General features: G+C 34.5%; 1 pseudogene; it reads right to left on the bottom strand.

Annotated features, from left to right (window-relative positions):
- Positions 1-291: 291 nt before the first annotated feature.
- Positions 292-9,642, bottom strand: part of LOC144287622 (eukaryotic translation initiation factor 3 subunit E pseudogene) — a 51,111-nt pseudogene continuing 41,760 nt past the window's right edge.

Raw genomic sequence — 9,642 nt, 5'->3', positions numbered from 1 at the left:
CACTATTCATTTCTACACATTATATTGCATTCCCTCTTCCTGTTATGATAAGCAAATATATCTTCAGATATTAACAAATATCCCCTGATGGTGAGGTGAGAATCAGCTTTGCCCAGATAATCATATTTTATGTACCTAAAAGAGGAACAAAGAAGTTTCCTTTTCCTGAAACAGAGCATTAGGAAATTCATTTTGCCTAGATCATTTCATGGAGTCTTCACTATAATATGACTGTAAAGTGAGTCTTAAGGATAAATAGGATAACAGTCATAGACAAAAAGGAAAATAATTTCATTCGAAGGGAGGAACTTGTGCAAAGTCATAGTACAGGACGAAAAATGTGACAAATGCAGGAGTGACGACCTGTTCCTGTGGCTCTTCAATAGAGAACAGATATGACAGTAAATTTTATATGTCAACTTGACTGGACCACAGGATACCCAGAGCATGTAGCAAAACATCATCCTGAGTGTGTCTCTGAGGGTGTTTCAGGATCAACATCTGAATCAGTAGACTGAGTAAAGACAATTGCCTTCTTGCCCTCCCTAATGTTAGTAGGCCTCATACAATCAGTTGAAGACCTGAATAGAATAAAAAAGGTGAAGTAAAAGAAAATTTCTAACTTATTGCTTAGGCTGGGACATTGATCTTCTCCAGTCTTCAAATTCCTACTTAAACATTGTTTTCTCTTGTGTCTTGACTCTGTTGGCCTTTGGAGTGGAACTTACATCATCAACTCTCTTCTTTTCAAACATTAATATTCAGACTAATACTCACATCAGCTCTCCTGGGGTCTCCAGCCATAATCACATAATCATGTAAGCCGATATATCTTTTTTCTCATTCCTTCTCTGTCACTATATATATTATATGTCTATAGTGTGTATATATATATATATATATATATACACTTATATATATGGATATAGATATATAATAACTATAAGTGAGATTAAAAATCATACTTTCTATTGAAGCATACACATCCTGTTTATTCTATTTCTCTGGAGAACCATGGATAATAAAGTAAGTGAGGTCATGTTGGAGAAAGAACAAGCTGGAGTCAGACTACTTGGACCTCATTTAATGACCTGAGACATTTTAACTTATTTTTTGAATGATATTTTAGAATATTTTAACTGAAGGAAAGATTAGCTAATATAAAAATTTGATGCTTGTTATATTTCATGTATTATTTGCCATAATGAGGGGTGCCAATATAAGACTAGATATACTTGTTCATAAGTTTATTAGGTGAGGGAAAGAGTTTTGTTGACAGCATAGGGTAGAGCCGGTTGGGATAGGCTTGGAGATGGGGCAAGAGATGATGATTTTGGGTTGCTCATCGTCAAATTAAGGAAGGATGGTTTATGCAGAGGGAACAACACATATAGGATATGATAAAGATAAATATTGGGGTCATGGTGACTCTTCTCTATTCAATAGTGTGTCTTATAATTTACTTTTTGTATTCCAGTGTGGCTTCTTGATTCAAAAGGTCATATTAATTTCTGTTTCATTTTCCCAAGACCGAAGATAATTTGAGAGAGTTAACAAAATATGTTTTCTCCACTTATATCCTTCCAGATAGTATCTAAACCATTCAGGTAACATGTAATATAAATACATAAAATAAATTTACCCTTCTACTTTGTTTTTAGTGCCAAATATGAGTTTAAAGGAGCTCTCCTGGGCATCCTGTGGCACAGTTGGTTAAGCCTTGGACTCTTGGTTTCCACTTAGGTCATGATCTCAGGGTTCTGAGATCAAGCTTCACATCAGGCTCCACACTCAGTTGTTTGAGATTCTCTCCCTCTCCCTCCCCCTCCTGCTTGTGAGTGCACTCTTTCTCTTTTTCTTTCTAAAATAAACAAATGTTAAAAATTAAAAAAAAATAAAGGAGCTCTCCTACCCTCAACTGAATACACAGGTTACTTGTTTCTTACACAGAGCAACCAGCTGTAGTTAAGTATTTAAAAGAGATCTTGTTTGGGGAATGGGGGGCAGATTTTTTTTTTCCCTGGAAATTATGGAACTTGGATAAGTAGGCGAATTATTAGGCCAGTATTATTTATATTTCTATCCACAAACTGCATAACACCTGTCTAGTAGGAAAACAAACATAAGAGCTGAATGTTAGGAAGCAAGCAAGAAGGTTTTCATTTTCTCTGTATTTTGTCTGAGTTAACTGAGTGAGTCCAATAAAACCTTTGAGGCAATCATTCCTGAATTATGATATGCTCCTGAATACACCCTGGAGACACATACACTGACAGAAATACAGGTGGCTGTGGAGCACTTCACTTAATTGGACCAATGTTATGAGCTAACATTAAGGTTTAGTATGATACAGATTGTTCTGGCAATTCAGAAAATCTAAGATTTCTACGAACAGGTAAGTAAATAACTGTCTGGATCACATTCCTCATGATCTTTAGAATGGCTCTAGGCAAAACTGTGAATTAAAAGTCTGTCTTAGCAGTGCTCACCTAGCCACCTATCAAACTCCTCTTGGTAGAAATGACTTAAACTGCTCTGTTTACAAATGTGCATGATGGAAAATCAGTGTGCTACTTCTCTAAATATAATGTTTTTTAACCTTATTTGTAGTTTTAAAATAAAAGGTTCTGTTCAGTTGAAAGACTCATGTTTAGAAGCAGGTAGGTTAAACATTTAGCTGGTAAGGTATATTTCAGCCTTCCCTGTCACTCTAGCTTGTGCCCTTCAGGCCTACCACAGAATATAGGCTTGCATGGAAGGTGCAGGTGGACTGTGATAGAATGCCACAGACATGTTAGAAGAGAGAAAGAGAAGAGGTTAATTAGGTATTGCAGAGCTGCTAATGCTCCTCGCAAGTTAGGTAGAAACCAGTTATCCCCTCCTGCATTCATCTTTTATTTTGGGAATGTCACTGATGCTGAAATTTGTGCTATGTTTCTGGATTGATGTATTGACCATACTTGATTTCAGAGCAGGTATAGCATGTTGCCGAAATATGCATTTTTCATCTTATACTTTCTTCTGAATTATAATTCTATATGTTACTTAAAAAGGCAGGTTGTTTATGAAAAACTGTACCTGTACATGTACATATATACATATATATATATATAAATACACACACATTTACAGAAATATATACATATTTCTTCCTGAAATCATGCAATCATGTGAGAGCACAAATGTTCAATAATCTTGACAACAATATTAATAATTCATTCATTCAGCAGAACCTGAAAGAATGTCATTTCAGGCCGAATTTGGGGACCATATAACAAAGCTTTTAATGCTGATCCATGGCCTATCTCTGACCAAGGAGGAGAAGATAATCCTCTTACAATGCACCAAAGTCTTATATTTTTTCATTCTTTATAAAAGTTGACATGTCAAATAAAGTTCAATCAGGAAATGCAAAGGGAATTCATCAACTTTACTTTTATAGGGAATAGGAGATAAACACTTCCTCATCCCCCAAGCTAAACTATTTTAAATATTTAGCTAATTTAAATGTTAATGCTATTATCCAATAAAAAGAACCAGGGTTCCATTGAGAAAGAGCTGAATCTAGGACTGGGGCACAAAATATATAAGATGAACCATGAATATTTTCTGGTGCTAGGAGTGAAGAAGTGTTTTAAAAAAAACCCACAGAAATGGTGGGATAATGACAAAAGGGACACAGAAGTTAAGTGAAAGAGTTTACAATGTCCAAAGTTAGAAAACAATTAGGAACAAAGTAAATAAAATGTTAACAAATTGTAATCTACAGTATAAAATGAATATACATAGGTCCATACTAATATAAATCAAAGATTGAATAAATAGATCAATGAGGAATAATAGACAAATCTTTCATGAAGAAATATTCCAAATAATTTGTACAGATACTTCCTCACTGAAGAAATGGAGTGCAAATTCTCACACCTTAAGTGAAGGCTGCACATAGTGACATCCTTCCAAAGAGTATAGAATGCATGCAAATGGGGGGGGGGGAGGGAGTAACCGCAGAGTGGATAAATTTGACAAATACTATGTCAGCCAGGTGGTCAAGTTTAATATAAACAGTGTTAGGTTATGCTGATGTATGTACAATTGATATGACGTGATGAAAATGATACTTTCCTTTAATGGTCTTTCATCGCAAAGTCATACCTTCAGTTAAATCGTGATTAAAATATCAGACAAATCTTAACTGAAGGATGTTCTGCAAAATACCTGACAAGTACTCTGCAAGCTGTCCAGATTCTCAAAAACAAGAAAAGTTTGAGAAATTGTCACAGCCCACTGAAATATAAGGGGATGTAATAATGTACCTTGATACCTTGAATGGAATCTTGTAGCTGGACAGGGATATTAGGTAAACACTAAGGAAATCTGATTATATTGTGGACTTAATGTATCAGTATTAATTAATTAATTAATTATAACATGTTATGTTAAGGAAAACTAAGCGTGGGTATATGGAAACTCTGGACTTCTATTTAGATATTTCACTGAAAAATCTAAAATTATTCTGAAATAAAAAAGTCATTAAAAATTAAAATGTAATTACCTTTTAGTTCTTCAATCATAATAACCACAATTCAAATGCTGAATATCCACATGTCGCTGTGACTATTGTATTGGATGGCACAGATATAAAACATGCCCTTCCTGCACAATGATACAATGTTCTCTGGGCAGTCTTTTTCTAGACTTATTTTTCAGCTTATTTCTTCTCTTTTCACTAACCCAAGCTCCAGGTTAAGTTTTAAAGTTCTAGATCTAGGGATAAAAATACGGTAAGATACATGTCTGGTCTTCCTTTAGTCTTTCCACATTCCAGATGTTTACATTTAATAGTCCTAGTTAAAAATTTGAAACATCTGGTTGTGATTAATTATTGACCCTTAAAGTTTTAAAAGTGTATTCGGTGCCCAACGAATATTATGAAGAGAAAATGAGATTCCCACATTAGACTTAAACGCCTTTCCATTGGTCTCTTAGGAATGTGGTAAATATTGTACTTGTCCAAAGGCTATGAAGCCTCTGGAATTTTGCTTACTGACACAGAACTGTAGATCTTCATCCAGCAGATTCTGAAATAAATAAATATTAATAAATAAATAAATAAATAAATAAATAAATAAATAGATTCTGACTGCAATGTGTCCATCATATATATTTTTTTAAAGACTTTATTTATTTATTTATTAGAGACACACACACAGATTGAGGCAGAGACACAGGCAGAGGGAGAAGCAGGCTCCATGCAGGGAGCCCGACACGGGACTCGATCCTGGGTCTCCAGGATTCAGACCCTGGGCTGAAGGCAGCACTAAACTGCTGAGCCACCCGAGCTGCCCCATCATATTTATTATAGATCAAACATTTCCTACATTATCCTGAAATAAAATCCTAAACCATATATGATATTAGTACAAATAGCCACATGCATTCTTAATGCATAGAGTCTGGATGTCATATTCCAAGTGTAACTGAAACCCAGAACTCTTATCATTTCTAAATATGTTTCTTTAGAGGATTTAGAAGAATTTCTTTAGAGGAAATTTCTTTAGAGGAAAATATGTTTTCATCTTTACAACAGGTATAAAAACAAAGGAATGAAAAAAAAGAAAACAGAAATGTATAGATTTATTTACTAAATTTCTAAATCAACATGTCAGAACAATATTTTAATTTAAAATGAAAATATAAGTTTCCTACTCTATATAATAGCAGCATTTTCCATTAAAATATGAATGTTGGTATTAATCTGCTCCCTGAGACTATGAATTATTTTCAATGTACAATTTTCTTTAAGAACCATCCCTCGGGACACCTGGGTGGCTCAGCGGTTGAGTGTCTGCCTTTGGCTCAGGGCGTGATCCTGAAATCCAGGATTGAGTCCCGCGTTGGGCTCCCTGCATGGAGCCCGCTTCTCCCTCTGCCTGTGTCTCTGCCTCTCTCTTTCTGTGTGTGTTTCTCATGAATAAATAAACAAAATCTTAAAAAAAATAAAAGAACTATCCCTAAAATTTCTTATTTTCTTTCACAGAAGTTCACACTGTCACAAGACAGCTTCCTTATAATTCCAGGAATACACACTGTGGTTGTGGTTGTATCCATTAAATTAGAGTTCTTTGGTCTAAAATTAAAATAAGAATTATTTTCAGATGTTTTAATAACTTTCTGAGTTAAATATTATAATTCAATACTTTATAAAATTTATTACATTACCACAATTTCACATGCAGCAATTTTATATTAATTTTGAGCCATCTATTTGCTGAAGGATATAGGATATTTATGTATCTTGATGGTTAATATTAAGTTTAATTGGGTCATTGCTGTGGCACATTCCAAGTTGTGCCTGTCTGGTGAATTGCAGGGCTTGCTTTGTAACATGTCGGGATTTCCTGAAGAGCATCCTAGAAGAAAACTTACACTAAAGGAAAACTTGAGCATATATAGTTTGATCCAATAAAAATGTCTCACACCTCACAAAAGGCACAGGAATGTTCAATATATAGTCTTATCTGCCACTGTGAAATATGCCTAGGCTAGTTCCATAAACAAGTGAATAGATCCTAGAGAAAGGACCATTAATTAAATTAGGAATAATCTTTTAATAATCTTTTTCCCTTGAACTCTCTAAAACCCTGGTAGGCTGAGGACTTGTTTCAGTATTTTTTTAAAAAGATATTAGAAAAAAAGAAAGAAGAAAGAAAGAAGAAAGAAGAAAGAAAGAAAGAAAGAAAGAAAGAAAGAAAGAAAGAAAGAGAAAGAAAGAGAAAGAAAGGAAGAAAGGAAGAAAGAAAGAAAAAAAGAAAAAGAAAGAAAGAAAGAGAAAGAAAGAAAGAAAGAAAGAAGAAAGAAAGAAAGAGAAAGAAAGAAAGAAAGAAAGAAAGAAAGAAAGAAAGAAAGAAAGAAAGAAAGAAAAGATGTCAGGAAAAAAGTAATTATTTGTTGACAAAATTCCAATTCATTGATGATGGTAGTGGGGTGATGATGGAAAGCAGTGATATAAACATGTGTGAAAGTGAAGGACTTAGGGAAGACACAGCAATGGTACCTAGTAAACATGCTTCAGTAGCTGGTAATATAGGTTTGGGGGCTTAGAAACATACTCTGGAACATCTCAAAATATTTGGAGGGAACTTTGAAATGAAAGGAAGACCCTATTTCAAATGAGTATCAGTCACTGTTCATGTATTATGTGTTGTGTGCCCTCTAGCTGATGAAGAAAACAAAACCTGTATAGAGAGATTGGATATTATAGGATGATTGCATTTTGAACCCCAAAATACTGAATTCATCTAACATCTTATGTAATAGAGCTGATTTTACATGCTTTTTAACATGAAAGAGTTAATTTGTGATTAAATATACATATTTATTTTCACCACTTATGGTTTCTTAAATGAGAGAAGGATGCAGTGTTTCAACACAATATATTTTCCATAGTAGATTTGTTTTGCTATTCTTTTAAAGTGTACAGAGCTAAAGATCACTTACTTTGTTGTCAGTTCAAGGAAATAAAGATGAAACCAGCAGCAGGGTACAATATTGTAAGTTGCCCCATTGTATCTTTACTTCAAAATGACCTAATAGAATAAAATATATTCCACCTTTTTTTTTCTGGTTTAGTAAAGATATATGACTTCCCTGTCAGAACCTTACAAAGAAAATGAAATCATTGACATAACTTAGTGTGCCTCAACTGGATATAATAGTGCTTTAAATTGAGTTTTTGATTTTCTCTCTTATTTTATATTACTTGAAGATTTTCATTTTCAATTTGTCACCCACATGGGAGGGAGGAAAAATAAAGAGTGCTGAAGCACAGGGCTTATTTTCATTATCACACTAGACATTCAATGGGATCTCTGTGTCCCTCCTTCCTTTATATCCTTTATTATCAGGAAAACTTGCAAGCCCCAGAATAACTTTTTTTTAGGGAAGATAATTAAAGGAATGATGACGGTTCTCTGTCCAGGGAGAGGTAAGTATATAATCAGTGGTTTGGCTATAGAATGATACACGCCCATTTTAGCAGGTGACTTAAACACAACAACTGTTGGAAGCCTGTGATTTCAGTAGCTGTTCATCAACCCATGATTTTTAAAAAGTCGAGTAGGGAGTCATTATTGTTTTTTCAAGACATTTTCATGTTTGAATTACCTGCTAGACTGTGCAAAGAAATTATGTTACCTGAACTTTATCTTTCTTTTTTTGAGGTTAGAAGGTTATACACAAGCCTCCAAGATGTTTGTCTTGTTGGTAGTTTATATCTTGTGTTTTCTTTTTTTTTCCTTGTGTTATTCAAAGAGGTGATATATATTGTTCTCTCACATTCATGGTATCAGGAATAGCATTTAATAATTAAATAAGAAACTTAGTGGTTTTATTTTCCTTTATTTTTATGTTATTTTTTTCTTCCACTGAGGACTTCTTAAAGAGGGAAACAATATTTTGTAATAAGGACAAAATAAATCCATTTAATTTTTAAAAGTTTTTTTTTAATTTTTTATTTATTTATGATAGTCACAGAGAGAGAGAGAGAGAGAGAGAGAGGCAGAGACACAGGCAGAGGGAGAAGCAGGCTCCATGCACTGGGAGCCCGACGTGGGATTCGATCCTGGATCTCCAGGATCGCGCCCTGGGCCAAAGGCAAGCGCTAAACCGCTGCGCCACCCAGGGATCCCCATTTAATTTTTAAATGAAGAATTAAGGACTACCTCTCTCATTCAGAAGCCTCACGGTCATGAGGAAAGTCATTTTTATCTACCGAAATTGACTTTATTTTCATCTAGTGAAAATTCATGCACATATCAGCTTTCATCACTAAATTGAGGATCAAGTTAACTTTGTTAACAACAGTGCTTATAACTTATAAAGATTAATACCACAGCTGACACACTGCTCCAAAAAGAACACCTTCAAACAGGGTTTCTTTTGCTCATTCAAGGTTATAAAAATTGCATCATACCTTTCACTTTCAGTTCCCATTGGTGAAGAACTTGGAAGTCATTACTCCAGCTTGCAATACCAGCACCAAGATCAGCCTCAGATATGACATAAAAATGTTCCAATTATCAAACAGGGAATTTAAAATAATTACAATAAATGTGCAAAGGCTTATAGTATAGTAAATCAAGTAGATAATGTAGAAAAATTATTGAGTACTAGAAGTAGAGAAACTGAAGTTCCATGAGAGTTAAAAGGTTATGTTAGAATTCAAAAAACAGGGATCCCTGGGTGGCGCAGCGTTTTAGCGCCTGCCTTTGGCCCTGGGCGTGATCCTGGAGACCCGGGATCAAATCCCACATCAGGCTCCCGGTGCATGGAGCCTGCTTCTCCCCTCTGCCTATGTCTCTGCCTCTCTCTCTCTCTCTCTGTGACTATCATAAATAAAAATTAAAAAAAAAAAAAAAAGAATTCAAAAAACACTGTAACAAATGAACAGTGTCTTGTATGGGCTTATCAATTTCTGGATCATATTATAAGTGTATGTTCAATTGTGTTAGAAATCTCTAAACTATCTTTCAATGTGTCTGTACCATTTTACATTTCTACCAGCAATGAATGAGAGTTCCTGTTGTTCTATATCCTCAGTACCATTGACTGTTGTCAATGTTCCTGAATTTGGATGTTCTAAAT

Source organism: Canis aureus, chromosome 17 (assembly GCF_053574225.1).
Source record: "Canis aureus isolate CA01 chromosome 17, VMU_Caureus_v.1.0, whole genome shotgun sequence".
NCBI lineage: Eukaryota > Metazoa > Chordata > Mammalia > Carnivora > Canidae > Canis > Canis aureus.
The sequence above is the reverse complement of the archived record's forward strand: the minus strand, read 5'-3'. Positions and strand labels throughout refer to the sequence as shown.